The 18,218-nt window shown below is 40.9% G+C and overlaps 1 protein-coding gene across 2 annotated transcripts in view; it reads left to right on the forward strand.

Moving 5' to 3' along the window:
• The window catches only part of BRF1 (BRF1 RNA polymerase III transcription initiation factor subunit), a 175,625-nt gene that overhangs the window by 46,250 nt on the left and 111,157 nt on the right, over positions 1–18,218 (forward strand). The window lies entirely within an intron of this gene.

Here is an 18,218-nt window from a genome sequence, read left to right on the forward strand (position 1 = left end):
TTATCATATACCATAAAGACTCTGTTGATTTAAAAGCATTACCAACAGTTTTTTTATGCCCATGTCACATTTTCAAAGTAATTTATTTACAGTCGTTATTTGATACTACTGAATGATAGCCTAGCTGTAATACATAAATCCATTTTCCCCCACTAGTAGTGACAAAAAAGCATTTGAAGCAGTATAAGCTGTAAGAGGCAAATGGGTACATTTAATGTAGCATCCATCTGTGCAGCAAGTATGACTAACTTTTCTAGCAAAAAAACCAAACCCATCCTTTGCTTGCTTAATATCCTTCTTTAAAGTATTTCAGTGTGTATCTGTTATGTGCAAGATGTGCTGGTCTGGTTGACGCTTCATGAATACCTAAATTCATTTCCCAACTCTTTTCATTAAGTGGAGGTCTTCTGTGATACTTCACATAAAATACTAGGAGTAAAGTATGAATAAGACTGCAAAGTTTCTGTATCAGTATCATAAAGTATTTCATGTTCGTTTGTACAGTTACTGTGCCACCTGGGAATCAAGAAGTACTGGTGCATGACTGTATGGCTTGATTTTGGTAGTGTTGATTTTTTAAAAATCCATTAGATTACTTAATTTTGTCGTTGTTATTAAGAATTTAACTATGTTACTTTGGGAGAGTGAGTTCAGCTTCTGCCTGTGTTCTGCTGTTTGGATGGTAGTTTGTTTCTGGCTTGGTGGTGGGGGTTTTTAGGGTGGGTTTTTTTAATATTTAAAGCTCAGTGTGGCTTGAAAAACAAATCCCAAATAAACGATGGATTCTGAACACTGAAATACAAGTTCCTTTTCTGGTATCTTGTCTGTTCATTAGAAACTTAAAAACCTGAGAGCCACAGGTGCATATTGCTGACCCTTGCAATTAAAATACGCCTAAGCCTCCACAAATTAATTATGATGATCATTACCAGTGTGTTGTCAGATCTAGGCTGGAAACAAATACAATACAGAAATGCACTACAGGAGGCAGGAGTGTTCCCAGGGCCTTTGGTCCAGAGGGACCAAGAGCAGATGTAGAGGATGGCATGTGACAGGATGCTTTAGCAAGAGTGAAGGTGCACGTTCAGGGTAATAAGCTTGCAGTTGTTCTGGGTCTTCTAGAGAAGCCAGCAGAGGATGGCACCCAAAGAGGAGAAATATACTGCATAATATACACTGTACAAAGGTCGTACAGTATTTGTAACACTTCAGGATTTATATATGCTGCTAAGGAGATTTACTGAGTTTAAAACATGTGTTGTCGTTGTGTTAAATACAGAACTTCCACAAAGAAATTGGGGAGAAATTTAGAAAAGGAAGTTAAAGACTGAAGATTGGTGGGTGTATTGTAGAGGAAGGAGATAACGTGGAAGAAGTAGTGAAGGGCGGCAGTATTCCCAGAGCTCAGAGACAGCAGCCTTGGTTTTGGGTGGCCCAAATGAAGTAGTAGAGTGACTTGCAAGCCATAGAGACATGATCTGGGAATGCATTAGTCTCTGAAGTAGACGACAACATATTTCTTAAAAATAGTAGCAGGAGCAAAGTCTGTATGTGGCCTGGGGAGGGAGTGACGGTGGGGATGTAGTCAGGGGCTGAAGTGGCAAGGAATGTTGTGCTCTCTCCAGTGGCAGAACCAAAGGAGTGGGAAGTGTGTGGAGAGGGAAAACAGAATTTAATTGTGTCTGCAAGTTCAGTTTGAGGGAGTGGAATGTATTTATCTGACATGGATATCTGCTTATTCTTCTTTTTTCATAACGTACATGTCGCCAGCCAGCCTCTGTGAAAATGTGAAGAAAATTGTAGCCAAGTCTGGTGCAGTCTATGCTTGAATAAACCTCAGCCAGAAACAGGAAAACATTAAGTTCTCCTTGGTTCTCATGCGTTGTTTAATTAATGCAAAAATGCAAAATATTCCAGTAACAAATCTTTTTAATCTGAAAAAAACAGCTCTAGAACTTAGAGAACAAAGAAGTTTATGCAGCTTTTATTGATAGATCTTTAGAAACTTTAATATATTATTTGAGATCTGAATTGATTTTAGATGTTTGTTTTTTATTAGCTTATTTGACACAAAACCCCACAATGCAGCAACTTTGACACAGCTTTTCATCTGCCTTGCTTATATTACTCGTCGGCATTAATGTTTTAAAGGGAAGATGGCTTACTAGCCATTAGCTGAATTTGGGAGGTTTTCCATCCTTTTGATGAGCTACCTATAAAAGCTTTAATTTATTATTCTCTTTATAAAATGTGTCTATATTATCAGTGTCAGAAGTAAAGGTATAATGCAAAAAATACATCTGAAGGAGATAGGGATTTTTAAATCCTCAAGTTTGATGGAACTGGTTGTTCCCCCCCTCCCAGGGGTTGAGGCAATGCTGAGCGTTTACAGTGACATCTGACTTCAGCTGGCACTGCCAGCGCTCTGGGCATTTCAAACTCAGGCTCTTAATTTGTTTCTTGGAATAGTAACAGTCCTCACTTGTTTCTCTTTAATGTTTTGAACAGCTTTTCCTCCCCTACATATGTCTGAATGGAAACAAAAGACTCTTTAGCTTGTCCTGCCATTCCCAAGGGAGAGAACTTGGGAAGAGCTGGGCAGGGTGTTTGAGTGACTTACGGGCTTGGCTGTAACCCGTGGCTGCCCTAGGGTCACTCAGGAACAATGAGAGCCTGGCCAGGATTTTCCAGGTGGGATGTCAGTTTGTTTTAATCAAGGAACATTTCATTCTGTTTGTAATCCTTTTTACTGTACACAACTGTTAGAACAACTGTACAACTGGCTGCTATTTTGTTTGTAAGATTTTCCAGCGCTACCACCCGGGTGTTTTTTTTTTACAGCAACATGGTAAATGTCTTTTATCCCACACAAATGCACCTTTATTTTACTGATTTGTTATTTTCCTTTGAAGCTCTCTGGAAAATGCACCCTTGTAAACCAAATCCTGTCTTGTTAGAGAATAGTAAACAAAACCTTTCCCACATGAGAAGAGTCCTCACAAAGTTGCCTCGCCAGCTATCTTGTGTAAATATTCCTCTGTTTGCCTTTCAGGAAGGTTTTCCCCCCCTCCAGTAAAGCTGATCAGTCTCGATGCTGGGGGGGGTTGCCGAGCCCTTCCCACCGCCCAGGGCTGGAGCAGCCCCCACAGGCTGAGGTTGCTCAGGTTATTCAGGTGGTCTTCAGCAGCTTTGTGTGGTGTCAGAGGAGAGAGGTGGGGTCCTCCTGGGGTCAGTCCAAGGCAGCCATGGGAGGCCTCTCTTCCAAGTTGTTTGCAGAAGAACCTTTCCATTAAATGTCGAATTAAAATAACATCTTAAATTTGAGCGCTGGGAGCAGAAGGCTGACAGGAGAAAGTTTGGTGCCTTGGTGGCTTTTATGTGTAAACTTGCACTGGGTGGGAAAGCATAAGGCGCTTTTCCTCCCCTGCTTCCTCTGCCCTGTGAACCTCCCTTTTGTTTGAGGGCATTGCAGGATCCCAGCAGGCAAGAAGGATTTAGGAAAAAAAATAAAAATGGGCATCTCCTCACTGAATGGGGCAGTACTTTGTTATTTCCTATTTGTCTGAAGTACTTGTGCTTTATTGCCAAGCTATTTGAATGGCTCTTGGGTTAATGTGTTTATTTTCATGTCACAGTAAGGGAAGTTGCAAGTATTTATCTTCATTTCCAGGTGCAGAACTGAGACTGTGACACATTCAAAGTTACCCAGAAAATCTGTGATGGAGTAAGGAACTGGTCTCTTTAATCCTAGATTAGGCAGCAGTTCCTGAGCCTTTCTGCCTTGCTGGCCTTTGCAAGTTCAGTTCGGCTGGTTTCCTCTCGAGCATTAGCAGGCTCTGTTGGCTTCCATACTGTCTTGGGAAGCTTTGTATAACCTTGCCATGAGAGCCTTTGATGGATACATTCTTTGTTTCCCTACTAACACTTCAAGGTCTGTCTTTGCAAGGAAAAGGGCAAGACTTCCTTTTTTATTAGAAATGAAAAATTAGATCTCCATCAATCTTTTGACCTCTACTAAAACTTCCTGGAGCCAGCAGGCCCTAGTGTTCCCAATTAAAAAGTTACCTTTTGAAATTTAGGCTTTAATCAACAAAGTTTTAGAGCTCTGGTCAGGGAAGTTAATAAAACCAGTTTCTATTTCTCTTTGGTTAAGGACTTCCTTTTTAGCAACTGACCTTTTACTTTTGATTAAATAAAGTTGCATTCAAAACGTTTTGTTCAAGTGTTGAGTATGACAAGGACATAAGAGATTAAAAATGGTTTTTAAATTGCAGTTAAAATAGAATATTTACCAAAGCAAATTACTTTATTTCATTTCACCAGATTTTTTTTTTTTGTGTGTGTGGTAAAGGACGCCAAGAACTTTCTTCATAGAAGGTTGAATAGAATAGATTATGTTCAGTTGGAAGGGACTTGCAACGATCACATAGTCCGACTGCTTCAGGGCTGACCAAAAGTTAAGGGCATTCTCCAAACACCTCTTAAACACGGACAGGCTTGGGGCATTGACCACCTCTCTAGGAAGCCTGATCCAGTGTTTGATCACCCCCTTAGTAAATAAATGTTTCCTAATGAAGCATTTGCTTGGGCTTGAAGTCTTGGGAAAGCCTTGTCCATTTCAAAATGAAGTTTTAAAATTGGAATGCTTTTGAGGGGATAGATTTTGGCTGTGAGAGTTTCAATCTGTTAATGAAGAATGGCCGTCTTAAGTCGGGTGTGGCTGGTGTTGCCCCATGTTATTTGCATCTATTGCCAAATAGTTCATGTGTTTGGTTATGCTTGGCTTGTGTGATCGTGCCCATTTGGTACCACAGGAGAAAATGCTGGAGACATAGCAAAGAGGGCAGCCAGGGACAGCAATAGAAATTTAATTTTAGCACCTTAATTTCTCCCCGTCATCTGTTCCTCCAGCCAGGGTTGGAACTGCTGAATTTCAACAGCAAGGCTCATGACCTGAAGCCTGTATATCCAGTCTCCTTTTCCGTGGAGTGAAGGAGAATCATGCAACTGGCAGTACTGCCCCACAGGTTTTTTTCATATGAAGAGGTACATCTAAAGCAAGCATGCTGCTGAGAGAATGAGGTCTTTTATGATTCCTGTTGGTGGGGAAGTAAAACTTTCCATGTTCTTGTTGATGTTGTATGCTGCATTGCATGGCTTCATGCTCTTCCCCACTGCACCCCCTCACTGCAGGGGCTGCTCCCGGCTGTTGCCCTGTGCTCACAGGTGGGCAGCGCTGGGGCAGTGAGGCTGGAGGAGTCGGGGCTGTGTCACTCTTGGGTATCTTGCCTGGCCTCCGGTTGTATTGCAGAAGAGCTTATGTTTCCCTAGGTCCAGTGTCATATCTGTCAGTCTGCTATGGATGTCTTTATACTATCTGAAGTGATGCTGGGTACTTGAGTTGTTGGGCTTGGATCTGGTGGTTTGCAGTGTCTTTTAAAGAGAATTGCCTCTTGAGAAAAAAATAACCTGAAGCTTTTCAAACTGGTTGTATGGCCCTGCACCTGGGGGACAGGGCTGGGGAGATGGTTAGTGGTCCTCAGGTTCTCCTCTTGTCTCTTGGTGGAGGAAAGCCATAAACCTTACTTGTACATGACTCGGATGTGGCAGGACAATAGTGAGCATGATTGCTGACTACCATTATCCTGCAGGGTGCCTGGTTGCTGAAAGTCATCGAAGCTTTCCACGGGGAGACTGTAATTTTAATGTGGAGATTCAGTACTTGGGTGATTTTCTTTGTTCCTTTAAGATTCCAGAAATATAAAAGAGGAAAGGAACTTTGCATTGTGCTGTGTGTCAACTCAACATCTTACTGTTTAAATCCTTGTACTAAGTGCCCATTATGGATGCTTCAGGGAGGGAGGGGAAAAGCTGCTGTAAGTGCAGTAGTGATAATTGACCCACTTAAGAGAGCTGCTCTAATTTTGCATGTTACAGCATCCTGGAAATTCAGATAAGAATGTTGATCTCTCCAGCTAATAGGATTTCTAAATATATCATCCAAAAGAAGCAGGAGGACCGTAATTTTGCATGTGTGTGTGTGTTCAGGCTGATGTTTTGTTTAAGAATTGCACACTCTGAAAATCTGCTTTTCTGTTAACTTGTTACTAACTCTGGATTAAAATAGTATTTGACCTCCGGTGCTGGCAAGGAAAGACCTGATCCTGCCCCATTGAATTTGCTGACGGAATTCTCACCAGCTTTTGTATAGAGGAGTGAGCAACTTTTTTCCCCTCAGGATGTTGGTACCCAGCAGGTGGCTCAAATTGTCAACTTTTCCATAATGTAGCATTAAACAAAGTATCTGTAGAGATAGAAAGGTGGCAAGGGTCACAAGATGGCCTATCAGGATTATAGATTTCATCTGGTTTTGATATTTTTGTTTGCTTTATTCATTTAAAGGAAATTTTGAACAGTGAAGGTCAAAATAATCCTCTTCTGAAATTTGACTGCAGAAATACTTTATTGTTTTACAGAGCAGAGGGTTTTAAATCCCTCTAGGCAGCTGTTTTTCACATCAGTGGGTCTGACTGCTGAAAACCATGGAGTTTGCGCTCAATAGAGCTGTTGCACCTAGATTGTTTTAAATTTTGAGATCCTTTGGCCTTGCTTATCATACCTTTCAGTGCTGGGACAAAACCAGGCATCACAGCCCCCCTTTGAAAAGAAGGGACAAGCTTTACTCTGTAGGCTTCTGGATTAGGTCCACTGAAGCCTTTGTCAGCGTGGGCTTGGATTACATTATGGGCAGGTAGAAAAGGTGTTTATTGCTTGGCAGTCCTGTGTTCCGTCACCATGTCAGGCCTTGTGCAATGCAGAAGTACTTACAGAAGAGGCATCTGAGCCAGTTTTTTAATGCATGTAATAATGGTTTGTTATTGCATACATACAAAAATAATAAATTCATTGCATGGTCTGCCCCTCTTAGTAATTACGTTCCAGTTTGGGGTTTCTGAACAGTTGAGACATTTGAACACTGTCATGGTAAAGATGCAACAAGGAAAGAGACAGAAGCAGGGAACGATAGAGCTACAAAGGGATCAGTAATACTAGAGTAAAAATAGGAGGGGCAGCCCTTGCCCTGAGAGGGGGTGATGCTATGAGACACGGTGACAGAGACATGGGAACTAATGAGGGGAATGAAGGCAGGATGAGTTCTGGGTGATGGGTGGGAAATGTGATGGCAGAAGTCTCCTTCCAGTGAAATAAATACAAAGGAGGGATGATAAGGAAGGGGATCACACCTCTGATGTCTTTGACCTTCAGTGATCCTTGCATGCTTGTGAAAATAAATATTTAACAATCTTCTTAAAGCTTGTTTAAAAGAGGAAATAATTAGGTGGACTCTCTGCTTAATTCAGAAGTTTATCTCTGCATCTGAATTTTGGTGCTTAGGTTAGCAAAAACAGCATAATTACTGGGTGGTGTTTTGACCTGATGGGAGCTAATACGTTGCAAACACCAGCTAAATAAAAAACCAGTGTGGTACAGCTGGTCATTGTGTAGCATCTTCTTGCTTTTGTTAGAGGATATGCTGGATGTGGTGTGGGATGTGGAGGAGACTCTTCCCTTTCCTTCCCTGCATGCCCACCCTCGCTTAAGAAAAGAAAAAAAACCATTACTATAGGCTTTGTTTAAATAAAACCTGGTAGCAAATATGATTGATGATTGATGCTTTTGATCCGGTCACTGAAAAATATACCTGGTTGTAGCCATCTTGATTTTCTGCATTTTAGAAGTCAATTAGAAAATGAAATGCTCTCCTTCATTAAAATAATTTTGAAGATTGTGTATTTGCATTTTAATGCAGTAAGAATGATGCCTTAGAAGACAAATTCATATTATTAGTTTGAGATCAGTAATGCAAAATAGGGTGAATAAAAGCCACCAGTGCTTTGAGACCTGTAAGCAGTTCTGTGCTTGCTATCTGCAAATAGTTTTAGCTTGAGGTCTTCTAAAACTGTGTCCACTTTCATCATATTCTTAAGTCTTACGCAGCTTTTTTCACCTTGCACTTTTTGATGTTGTAAGAACAAAGTGAATGCATATCTAAGAAACAATATTACCTTTTGAATTTGTTTTGGAAAGAACAGGATTCATTCTCATAGTTGGCCTGTCCTCCTACCTTGAAAGTGGTCTTGGTAATGACTTAACATCCTAATGAAGTGTAAGTCTTTTAAAAATTGGTAAAAGTCCTTCTCAAGAGCTGTCTTATTTCTTCAGATGTTTGTCATTGGGATTTTGTTTGCATGACATAGTCTTCACACACAAACTTCATACTGAAAAAGCTTCTCAATAAAAGATTTTTAGCGTTCTGTAATCTCATGTCAAGTAAAATTGTGAGCTGAGCCTTTTCTAATCTTTTCACTGTTAGCCTGCCTTTATGGTAAGTCCATGTCCTTCCTTGAAGGCAAAAGAGAATGTCTTTTAAGTTTAACTGCCAGACTGGCTCAGTATTGTTGTAAGTATGAATGATGTAATACTCGATCACATGGTGGTATGTCTGCTATTTTCTTCCCTTTGAGAGAGAGAGAATAATCTTTCCATCTTATCCAGTTTCAGCAGTCTGGGAAAACGGCAGCTTTAAATGAGACCCAAAACAACCAAAATCTTGATTTCTTCCAGAGCTTTGCTTTTGAAGCCAAATGTTCCCTGTGCCTTCTTTATTTTGACTTGCTAATTGGAAATAAGATGTTGAAGATAACGTGTGCTTTGAAGCTTGTGTATTGTGTATTTTATTTAGATTTAATCCTTTAAACATTTGACAATAAAACATAAATTGCGGAGCTCTCGTCTTTAGATCAGCTGTAAGTGGATCATTTTAAGTTTTCAACATCCTTCCAGTTTGGGAGAAACACAGTAGTCTCAGTGATGTTTTGACTGCATGTGTTGGTAAAGTGCTATGAGATTTGCTAATCGGTATTTTTAAATGGTGATATATAACTGTTTCTTCAATGAAGGAGCAGCTTTTCTGCCAAAAATCTTAGCTTATGCCTTGACAGGGAGTAGAAATCAGAATGCTCTTCATATTCCTTTTATATTTATTGGTAAGCAGGAAGGAATGATGAACTATATATATTATCATATTAGGAACTATTCATGATGAAAACCAAATTTTGGAAAAGGGGAAATACACAGACTGCCCACACTAACAGAATTTTTTTTCCAAAAAATTGTCTAATTTATGCTATAATCTTTTTAATATGAAGAGAAAATTGTGCAGTAAAAATGCATATTCAGCAACAGGACATGTAATAATTGAAATGTGAAAGTCTCTATTTCATAAAAAACAGAACTGCAAACTTTGCCTCTGTCTTATTGTTGGGAGAATTTCTTGCCTTATCTGTTTTACAATATTTTTCCTTCTATAATTGGTCCTCTTAACTTTTTATTGTGCTTGTAGAGAGCCTTTTGGCATTGCAGTTTCCAAGGGGAAACAAAGTTGTGATTGTCATTTCAGGTACTGTAATGTGTGGCACAATTCTGGGACAAAGAGCTGGTGTTTCAAGTTAGACTGTAGAAAATTTGAGAGGTTACCTGAACTTGCTAGTTCTGAGAAAGCACCACGGTGTCCTTGCTTTGCAAGGATTTTGTGCCTTTCTAGCTAACTTGCATTAAAAATACACTACTTTTTTTTTTTTTTTTTCCCTTTTTCCCCCTCCCTAATGAAGCCATGGCTCCAGAGTAATGAAGTTCTGCCTATTCAGCTCCAAAGGTTGTGAAATTATAGATGCTGTTCTGTGACTTTTCCTGTCGGGTGAAAGAGCTGGGCTGTCTGAATTGAGAATATTTCTTTTGAAATTTGCCATTGAAATCACCAGTGGACCATCCTTGATCTCCAGGGAAATGAGGAAAGAAATGTAGAATAATTGTAAGTCATTACTAAAGAAGTTGTCTTTTAAAGAGACATCTGGAGGTTTCAGCTGCTGTGTCTCAGCTGGTACCTGAAATCAGAGAATGCTCTATTTTGTACTTATCTGGAGTTGAAAGTTTGGTTTTCCCACATGAGTGCTGTTAACTTCTGCAGAATCTAAGTTGAATTTTCTCTTCTGTATGAGAATTTCTGGTCCTTAAAGGATCAGTCTTCTAGAGAATGCAACAGATGGACTGCATCTGTGCTGCTGTCTCTGAGGGACTCCCAAATCACTGCATTCTTGTCACATCTGGAGGACCCAGTTCATTGCCAATAATTATTTCCAGCACGTATTCAGATTACAGTTTTTCGGTTGAAAAATATTTTTGTCAACGTTCAGTTTAATATTTATTATCTTCCACCTCAACTCTAAGCTCTTACTGTGACAGAGGAAAGCAACTCAAGTATTGGTTGCTCTTATATTAATTCCTCAGTCTTTGAACTGGTGGCTTCCGAGTCTCAGCTGTTTCTCATAGTCATTCAATGATGAAAGAAGAGAATACTCCAGTCCTTGGGTTTTGCTGGTAACATTGGCAGCCCTCCCAGTAGAGCTGAACTGGTCACTTTCCTCCTGTTGCAACTGGCAAAGATGGGAGCACAATCGGGAGCCAAGAATGTGGGCTGAGAAGGTGGTATCCAGAACATGAGGACATCCCCCCCCAAAAGAGCTGCAAAAGAAGTATAATGATGGAAGTGTTTCATCCCAACAGTCCTTCCTACTGACAGGTTCATAGGATGGGAGGAAGGAGAATATAGAGTGTTTTCTGCCAGTTGTCCAGCAATCAGGTGTGGTACATACACTGCCTCTATAAACGTTTCCCTGTATCTGAAGGTGATGAAATATGCAGGAGATAATCCAGAAAGCTTGTGCCATATGTAGGGTTGTGGAATAATTTCGACTGGAAGGGGCCTCTGGAAGTCAATTCTCCAGTTCCCCTGCTCATGTCCTCAGTAGATTGCTGAAGCCCTGCTCAGAGTGTTGGTTGTCTCTAGCAATGGACATGTCATACTCTCTCTGGGTTTTACCACCTTCTTGGCAAAGATTTTTTTTTGTCTTAATATCTAATCAGATTTTCTTTTGCTGCAACTTGTATCTGTTACCTTTTTGTTCTGTGTGTGTGTGGCTGAGAAGAATTTGGCTCCATATTCTCTATACCCTCTCGTTTAAGTAGTTAAGACAGCATTAGATGTCCCCTGAAGCCTTCTCTTCTCTGGGCTGAACAAGCCCAGCTCTCAGCCATTTCTAGTATATCGCACACTCCAGCCCCTCAGCCACCTCAGTGGCCCTCCAGTCATCACTCCAGAGTGTTGGTGCTGCACTTAACCTAGACCTGAACATGGCACTCCAGGTGTAGCCTTGTAGGTAGTGAACAGAGGGGAATAACCATGTCCTTTGACTGCTGGCTGTGCTTTTGCTAGTACAGCTCAGTACATGTTTCACCTTTCTTGATGCAAAAGAGCATCCTGCTGGCTCCTGCTCAACTTGTCCGTGGGGACCTCCAGCTCCCTTTGTGCAAGCTGTTCCTTGGCTGGTCAGTCCCAGCCCGTACTGTAGCAAGGGGTTACTCTGTCTTGAGTCTTGCCTGTGAGACTTTTAAGAAGTTCAAAGACAGATACAGCTCCTGTCAGCCTGGTTCTCCAACTTGCCAAGATCCCTCTGAATGGCAGCCTCACCTTCTGACAGATTGAGCTGTATTGACTGCTCCCCAAGCTCGGTGTCAGCTGCATACTTGCCTAGGGCGCCTTCTGTCTTGCTGTCTCCTTGCTAATTGAGACAGTGTTGCCCCTGAGGGATGCCTGCGGTAACTGTCTGCTAGCTGGACTTTGTACTATTCATCACAGCCCTTCAAACTTGGCAGTCCAGCTGATTTTATGCTTACCTTCTAGGCCAGCAAGCCAAACCATAATGTCTCAACAATCTGGCTTTAAGAACACCATGGCGGACCATGTCGTCAGCTTTGCTGAAGTCAAGATAAGCAGCATCCACCACAGTGCCAGTTTCCCCTGAGCCCATGTCGATCAGGGTGCCGTGGAAGACTGATGGGTAGGTGACACTTTGCTCAGGGGTGCAGCTGAATTATCTTTCCACTTGGCAGTTTAAGTGTTTGGCTAGTGTTATAGTACGGAGAGTTTCTCTTTGCTCAGAGCCCAGAGTGATCCATCTTATGGTGGGTGACACAATGACAGGTGCTTATTGATATGTTTTTTTTAAATTATTGGGTTTTTTTTTTTAGAGCTGGTGATTAAAGCCTCTTGCTGATTTGCAGGAAACCCAGATTTGCTTCTGTAAGGGGAGTTAAAAGCTGAGAGGGTAATCGGGGCCAAGCCCTGCCTGTTCTCCTTCTGAAGCTGTTGCTGCCGTGCAATCTGAAATGCAAGAATTGTGGGACCAGAAGAAAAGCAAATAAGTAGAAGCTTTTGTAGGTGAATGGCCAGGCTTTGAGAGAGGGTGTATACCTTGTTCAGCTTCTTTCTCTTAGGTTATTTCTGTGTCTGTCTTCGGTGTTTTTTTTTAACTGATGTATTTATTACATGTGATTGTATTGACCTAATATGTAACCGGTCCTGCCAGTAGGACTGTAACTCCAGTTTGCTTCCTCCTAGCTGAGGGTCCTGGTGATGGAGGTATAGAATCTGTAGCATTTTATGAAGGTCAGTATTACAATCCCCATCTTCTGGGTGGAGAAACTGAGGCACAGAAGGGAAGCAAAATTACTTGCTCATCAAGGCAGTAGTAGGATGTAGATATGTTTGTGCTTCATGTGTGTCTATACCTCATACTGCTGCCTCCCACAACATAGGAGTCCTGTTCTACATACTGCTATTTGATTTTGCTAAGACCCTGGAATATACTTTTTCAAGTCTATTGGCTAAACCCCTTGGAATTTTTAGCTAAAATTGTGAAGAGGAGCAAGTTCTCCAGGCTCACTAGCCATGGTGTCATACTGAGCTTGTTATCAAAATCCTAGGCTGATGGGAAAAAAAGTTGTCATTCTTGAAAGCCTTGCAAATAAGACACAATCAGCAAGCAGCTGTAAACACAAAACCCACAATAGCATTCTCCGTTGTTGTTCGGAGCAGAGCTGTATTTTAGGAGCTTGGCATCAGCACCTTGTAGAATGTTACTTGAAATTACACCACTAAGTTACAATAAAACGACTGCAAGACTGTGTTCAAGGACTCTAAGGAGATCTTTCCCAGCGTATCACTGGCAGTTTTTATTTTCCCAGAGGCAGATGATATGTACACCATTACTGATTTTTTTTTTTTCATTCTCTCATGAAGAATTCCAGCAGCTGAGATAAGTTTACAGCTTCTTAAAAACTGATAATGAATGAGCAGTCTCTGTGCTGTAAGAGAGACAGGAGATAAGTGCTTGCCATTGCTACAGCATTCAAAAGAAGATAATACAGGGATAAAAGTTTAACATGACACTTCAGGAAAATATTCCTCGTTTTCCATCTTGATTAAAACCATTTAATGAAGGTTGTTAACTTTTAAGAATGTGAGAAGTTTCATTTGCAAGTAAATTAACTTCAGTGTATTCACTAACGGATGCTTTGCAACATTGTCTTGTGATGCTTTGGGAGTTCCTGACTGAGGTATATATGGGCAGTAATGCCAAACAGAATTGCAGGATCCATGACCAGTGGAGAATTGTAGCAGACTGCTTACTGAAGACCTGAGTTTTCAGTAGGATATTGGTATGTGTATTCTGACCTCTTCCTACCCTCCTCTTCCCCCACATGCCTTGCCCCAATGAAGGGGTTTCCTTTTGCTCCTTAAGGATCCCTTCATAGAGATGAGTAATCAGTAACAAGGAATTAACACTTGCCTTATCTTTTTTGACACTGAGAATTTATTTACTAAATGTATTTACAAAGTGATTTTAGAGCAAATTGGTGCAAAATTGAATTAAATATTAAACTGGATAAAGGATGTTAAAGTTGTTACAGGAGCTTCTTAAGCTATGTGTTTTGGATAATAGAGGCGTGAAAATTAGAGCTGGCATACTTGCAAGGGGGACTGAATCTGTGATAATGCATTTAATCTCTTTATTATAAGGCACTGAGGATGTCACTTAGCTCTTAAGCTTTTTTTGCATGTTTTGGATGGGGACAAATGTCTATGTTGATTTGCATATCGTAAACCCACTAGTTAGATCAGGATGTTGCATTAAGACAGGATGTAGTTTGGGCCTTTCAAAGGCAGGGAGATGGTCTGAAAAGTAATTGTTGACCGTAACATTAGTTATCTACTAGAAGATTATACCTAAAGTACATTTGAAGGCTTGTTTCTCTGACTCTTTGGGGAGACTCTGGGGACCCCAGAGTCAAAATGCATATTATAATAATAAAATAATCAGAAGGTTTCAGAGCATTTTGGCAACAGTTTCTCCTTCCTTGATTTCATTATAAAAACATGATAAAGATGAAATGTGTTTTGTGGGATGGTGGCAAAAATGGGAACAGAAACCCAGTGTCCTGAGGCACAGCCTAGAGTGCCCCTGGGCTATGGCTTTCAATTTCTTGGGGAAAAACTGATCCCTAAAGGAAAGCATTTATTTCGCACCCTTTCATGTAGATAAAATCCAAAGTGGATCAAACGTCTGTGACTGTATTTTCCCTGCTTAGTAGATAATCTTAAAGATTTAGTCTTGTAATTGAACACTCTGAAAAGTTAGCTACCTTAAAATCTCAGACATGTCATCTTTCTTCTGTGCCATGTCAACTCCCTCCACCTGCTGTACTGTACTCGATCAAGGACCAAATGTAATCTTTTTCTAGGGGCAACTTTTCAAGATATAAGCTTGCTTTAAATTTAGAATCCAGTATATTATGTCCTTGAAGGGGAATGTGTCATTCTGAGTATTGTATCCATTTCAAAGTATGATGCATCGCTTATCTCTGGCCCTCAAAGGTATTTAAAATTGGTATTTGCTATTTTTAAAATTAGAAAAACTGTTGTGGTTCATTGTTTGTTTGGGTTTTTTTTTTGTTTTATTTTTTTTGTTTGGGTTTTTTGTAAGTTCTTGAGCCCTGTTCAGTTGTGCTCTCAGGAAGCGAAGGTATCTTCTCACCTTTCCAGCTAAAGGTAATCTCTCCTTTGTGTATTGCTGTGAAGTAGATGTGAAGACATATTGTGTATATGTGTATTGTGTTGCATATTGTGTATTGTTCAGAGGTTGGTAAATTCAGATGTGCTAACTCAGTTTTTTTCTGTCTGTTACCATATCCAAAGATACCTGGATAACTGTCCAAGCAGGTAGTTCAAGTTTTCTACTCCCATACTGCTAAATAAACCTCCCTTGAACACTCTTAGAGTGGTACGATAAAGCATGGCCTGTGCAAGATATGTTGTTCTGTATTTGCTGAAATGCTTTATTAGTAACTCATTTGGGTAAGCTGCTACTTATGATCCATAAGGCAAGCCCAGTTTAGAAAATGTAACTCTTTAATAAAAATCAAATTCTGTATAACCTTGTGTTATGACTTATGTAGGTTTCTGCTACAGTGAACATGTATAAATCCTTTTTTTATATGTAGTGTAGGCATTTTTAAAGTGAAAGCATGCGTTGAGGATTTTTCAACCCACTGATGCAGTGCATTAGTTTAGCACCATGGTTTCCTTTTTATTTTACTGAAAATGACTGAACAGACTGCTTTGAGCAGTTTAGCTAGTGTAAAAGTGGCATGTTGTCCTGACTTCCAAGCACTGCTGATAGCTAGTCCTAAGCTCCTGGTTTTCAGCTCTGTGCACCGTTTAAGTTCTGTAACCAAGACAGGTGATTGGGGAAGTTATTGTGAGTTACTGCAATGCCTTTAATCAAACTTGATTTGATTACTACGAGACTAGCAATTAACAGTTTGGTAGCACTTGTGAAAGCAGTGCTCAGTCTGTGCCCTGGGAGAGAGCCAGCTGCAGCCTTGAAGCCATCATGCCTGGTGTTTCCCAATGGAGTGCAGTAGATGTGTGGGAGGGTGGGAATGCAGAGCTCTCCCACCTGCTGGGGAGAGGTTTTCTGATCAACTGGAATACACTGGTAGGGGGAAAGGCCCCCTGTACCGCCTGCTTTCTGAATACAAGGGCCCCCTTTGGTGCCGGGCAGTTAAGTATCCAGTCGGTGTCATGAGAGAGGTTTCTACTCTTAGGTGCCTGCAGGCTTCTGATACAGAGGGGCTTATTCTGTCCTAGTGTTACATGCCATATGCTGATACGGTTCTCTTGAACGCCTCTGAGAATGGGAGCTTTAACACATCCGATTGTTGTACTTCCCACCAAAGGCCATTAAGGATTCAGCAGCCTCAGAATGGCAGGGAAGTGATTCATTTTTTTTGAAGCCGTGCTTTTTCTTAAAACAAAGTCTCTAGTGTCAGAAATCTTCTGCTAAATGAGTGGCACTTACATGTAAGATACCAGATAATGCCTATGCACAGATAAATCAAGTTCACAGGTACTGGCAGGAAAGCAACACCTGAATTTCTGTGCAAACTCTGGCGTATCCCGGTGCTGGGTACAGCAGCCACCACACTCCCGTCCCAGCAAAGGTCTGTTGAGATAATTCTCTGAGGAGCACTTAATACCGGTGCATTAGACTCAGTATGGGTATGAAAGCAAAGATTTACCACTTGGCTTCAAGCATCGAAAATGTAAAACATTCTGTATCTACAGAATCTGGTTTTGTTCTGGTTTAATTAAGCACTGAAATGCTACTTTTTGAAGAGTATAGCTGGGTGTTTGTAGTGGGTAAAGCAGAGCAGTACTATGATGAACTTTTGCACAGGAACTCTGTATGTACTTAAAATAAGGAAGGTGTTACCAGTTTTTTAAGATTTTGATTTACTGTAAAGCAGGTATTCCACAGGCTTTTGCTCCTTAGTTGTTTTAAGGTTTCTCTTTCAGATAAGGTAGTCTTTGTGTTTTGGAGCAAGCTGGGGAGAGCTCTGCAAACATTGACTTTAAAGAGAAATTTGAGAAGGTGGGATGGGTGACCGAGAGATTGTCTCAGGCTCTAGTTCTGATGAATGCTTTAAGCTAGCGTGAGCTGGCACAGCTTCAGAAAGAAGTCATCTTGCTTTGTCCTTGTCTGCTCAGTCCTCCCCCAGTCCATCCCCTGCCTTCTATCAGCCCAGGTGTTCCTGCAGTTACATGGGAAGAGGGGAGTTAAACCAGCTGAAAGGGGGGTGGTGGGCAGAAAAAAAGAAAAACCACTGACTTCAGACAGTTCCCTAGGCTGGTTTGCAACGTTGCTGCACAAATACCAGCCTGGGGATGGTAATGGGCCAGAATCTAGCCAGTTTGGGGCAGGCTGGCTGAGATTATTCTGGTTGGGGTTGTGTGTGGGGGTTTTTTTTGTTTTGTTTTTTTGGGGGGGGCTATTCTTTTTCTTTTTTGCATTTTTCCAAACTCTTCCATTTGGAGTTTTTTGAAAAATGGAGTGTCAGGCTCATGACAGTGCTGGTTGTCCTTTGCCACCTCTGAGCAGGCAGTGATTTTTCTCTGCATCTAGTTTCTCTGTCTCAGCCGGCTGTTTCACGTTTCCAAATGTGTGTGTGTTGCTGCTGTGCTGAATTCCCGATTGTCATCTCAGCATCATTCTTCCAGGTCCGCACCTCTGAGTTTTGTGAAACTTTTCCTTCGCTGTCAGTACAAGAGTCATGACCTTTACAGATTTTGTACACGGGGGAAAAGAGAGAGAACTGAATTTCTTTATGTTTACGTAAATCTTTACTGTTGGTGTCCTCCTTCCCAGCTGCTTTTTTTTTATGCCTACTTTATTATCAAATAGTTGTTCTGTGCAGATTTTTGAACTGTGCAATTTCATAGCTGCTTATATGTTTGAACTCTTCAGACACAGGATGTTTTCTGCAGTGGTTTTACTATTTACTCTGTTTCTTTTTCCCTTCCAGCTTGAGCTTTGCTCCTTTCCTGGTGCCTCTCTCCCATTCTTGTCTGCCAGCCCCACTCTTCTTCTGAGTTCTTCCTTAAACCTTGCTTCTCCTAGCAACCTCTCTTGTTTTCCCTCACCAGCGCTTCTTCAATTTACTATGGAGGGAACGAGGTCTCTCTTTCTTGTTTGGAGACTTTTTGTTGTCTGAGTATAGCCAACTGTTTATTTATACATGGTCACATCATCCAGGTTGAAGATTAACCTCATGTCTCTCAAAACTTCTAAATTAGTATTTACATTTTCATTCTATGCCTAAATTTTCTTTTCCCAGAGCAAATATACTAACTAGATTATCTTTCAGTAGTTTTTACAGGATATTCTTTGCATATTTTATCCATTTGATGTCCTGAATAA

The sequence above is a fragment of the Falco biarmicus genome, chromosome 7 (genome assembly GCF_023638135.1).
Source record: "Falco biarmicus isolate bFalBia1 chromosome 7, bFalBia1.pri, whole genome shotgun sequence".
NCBI lineage: Eukaryota > Metazoa > Chordata > Aves > Falconiformes > Falconidae > Falco > Falco biarmicus.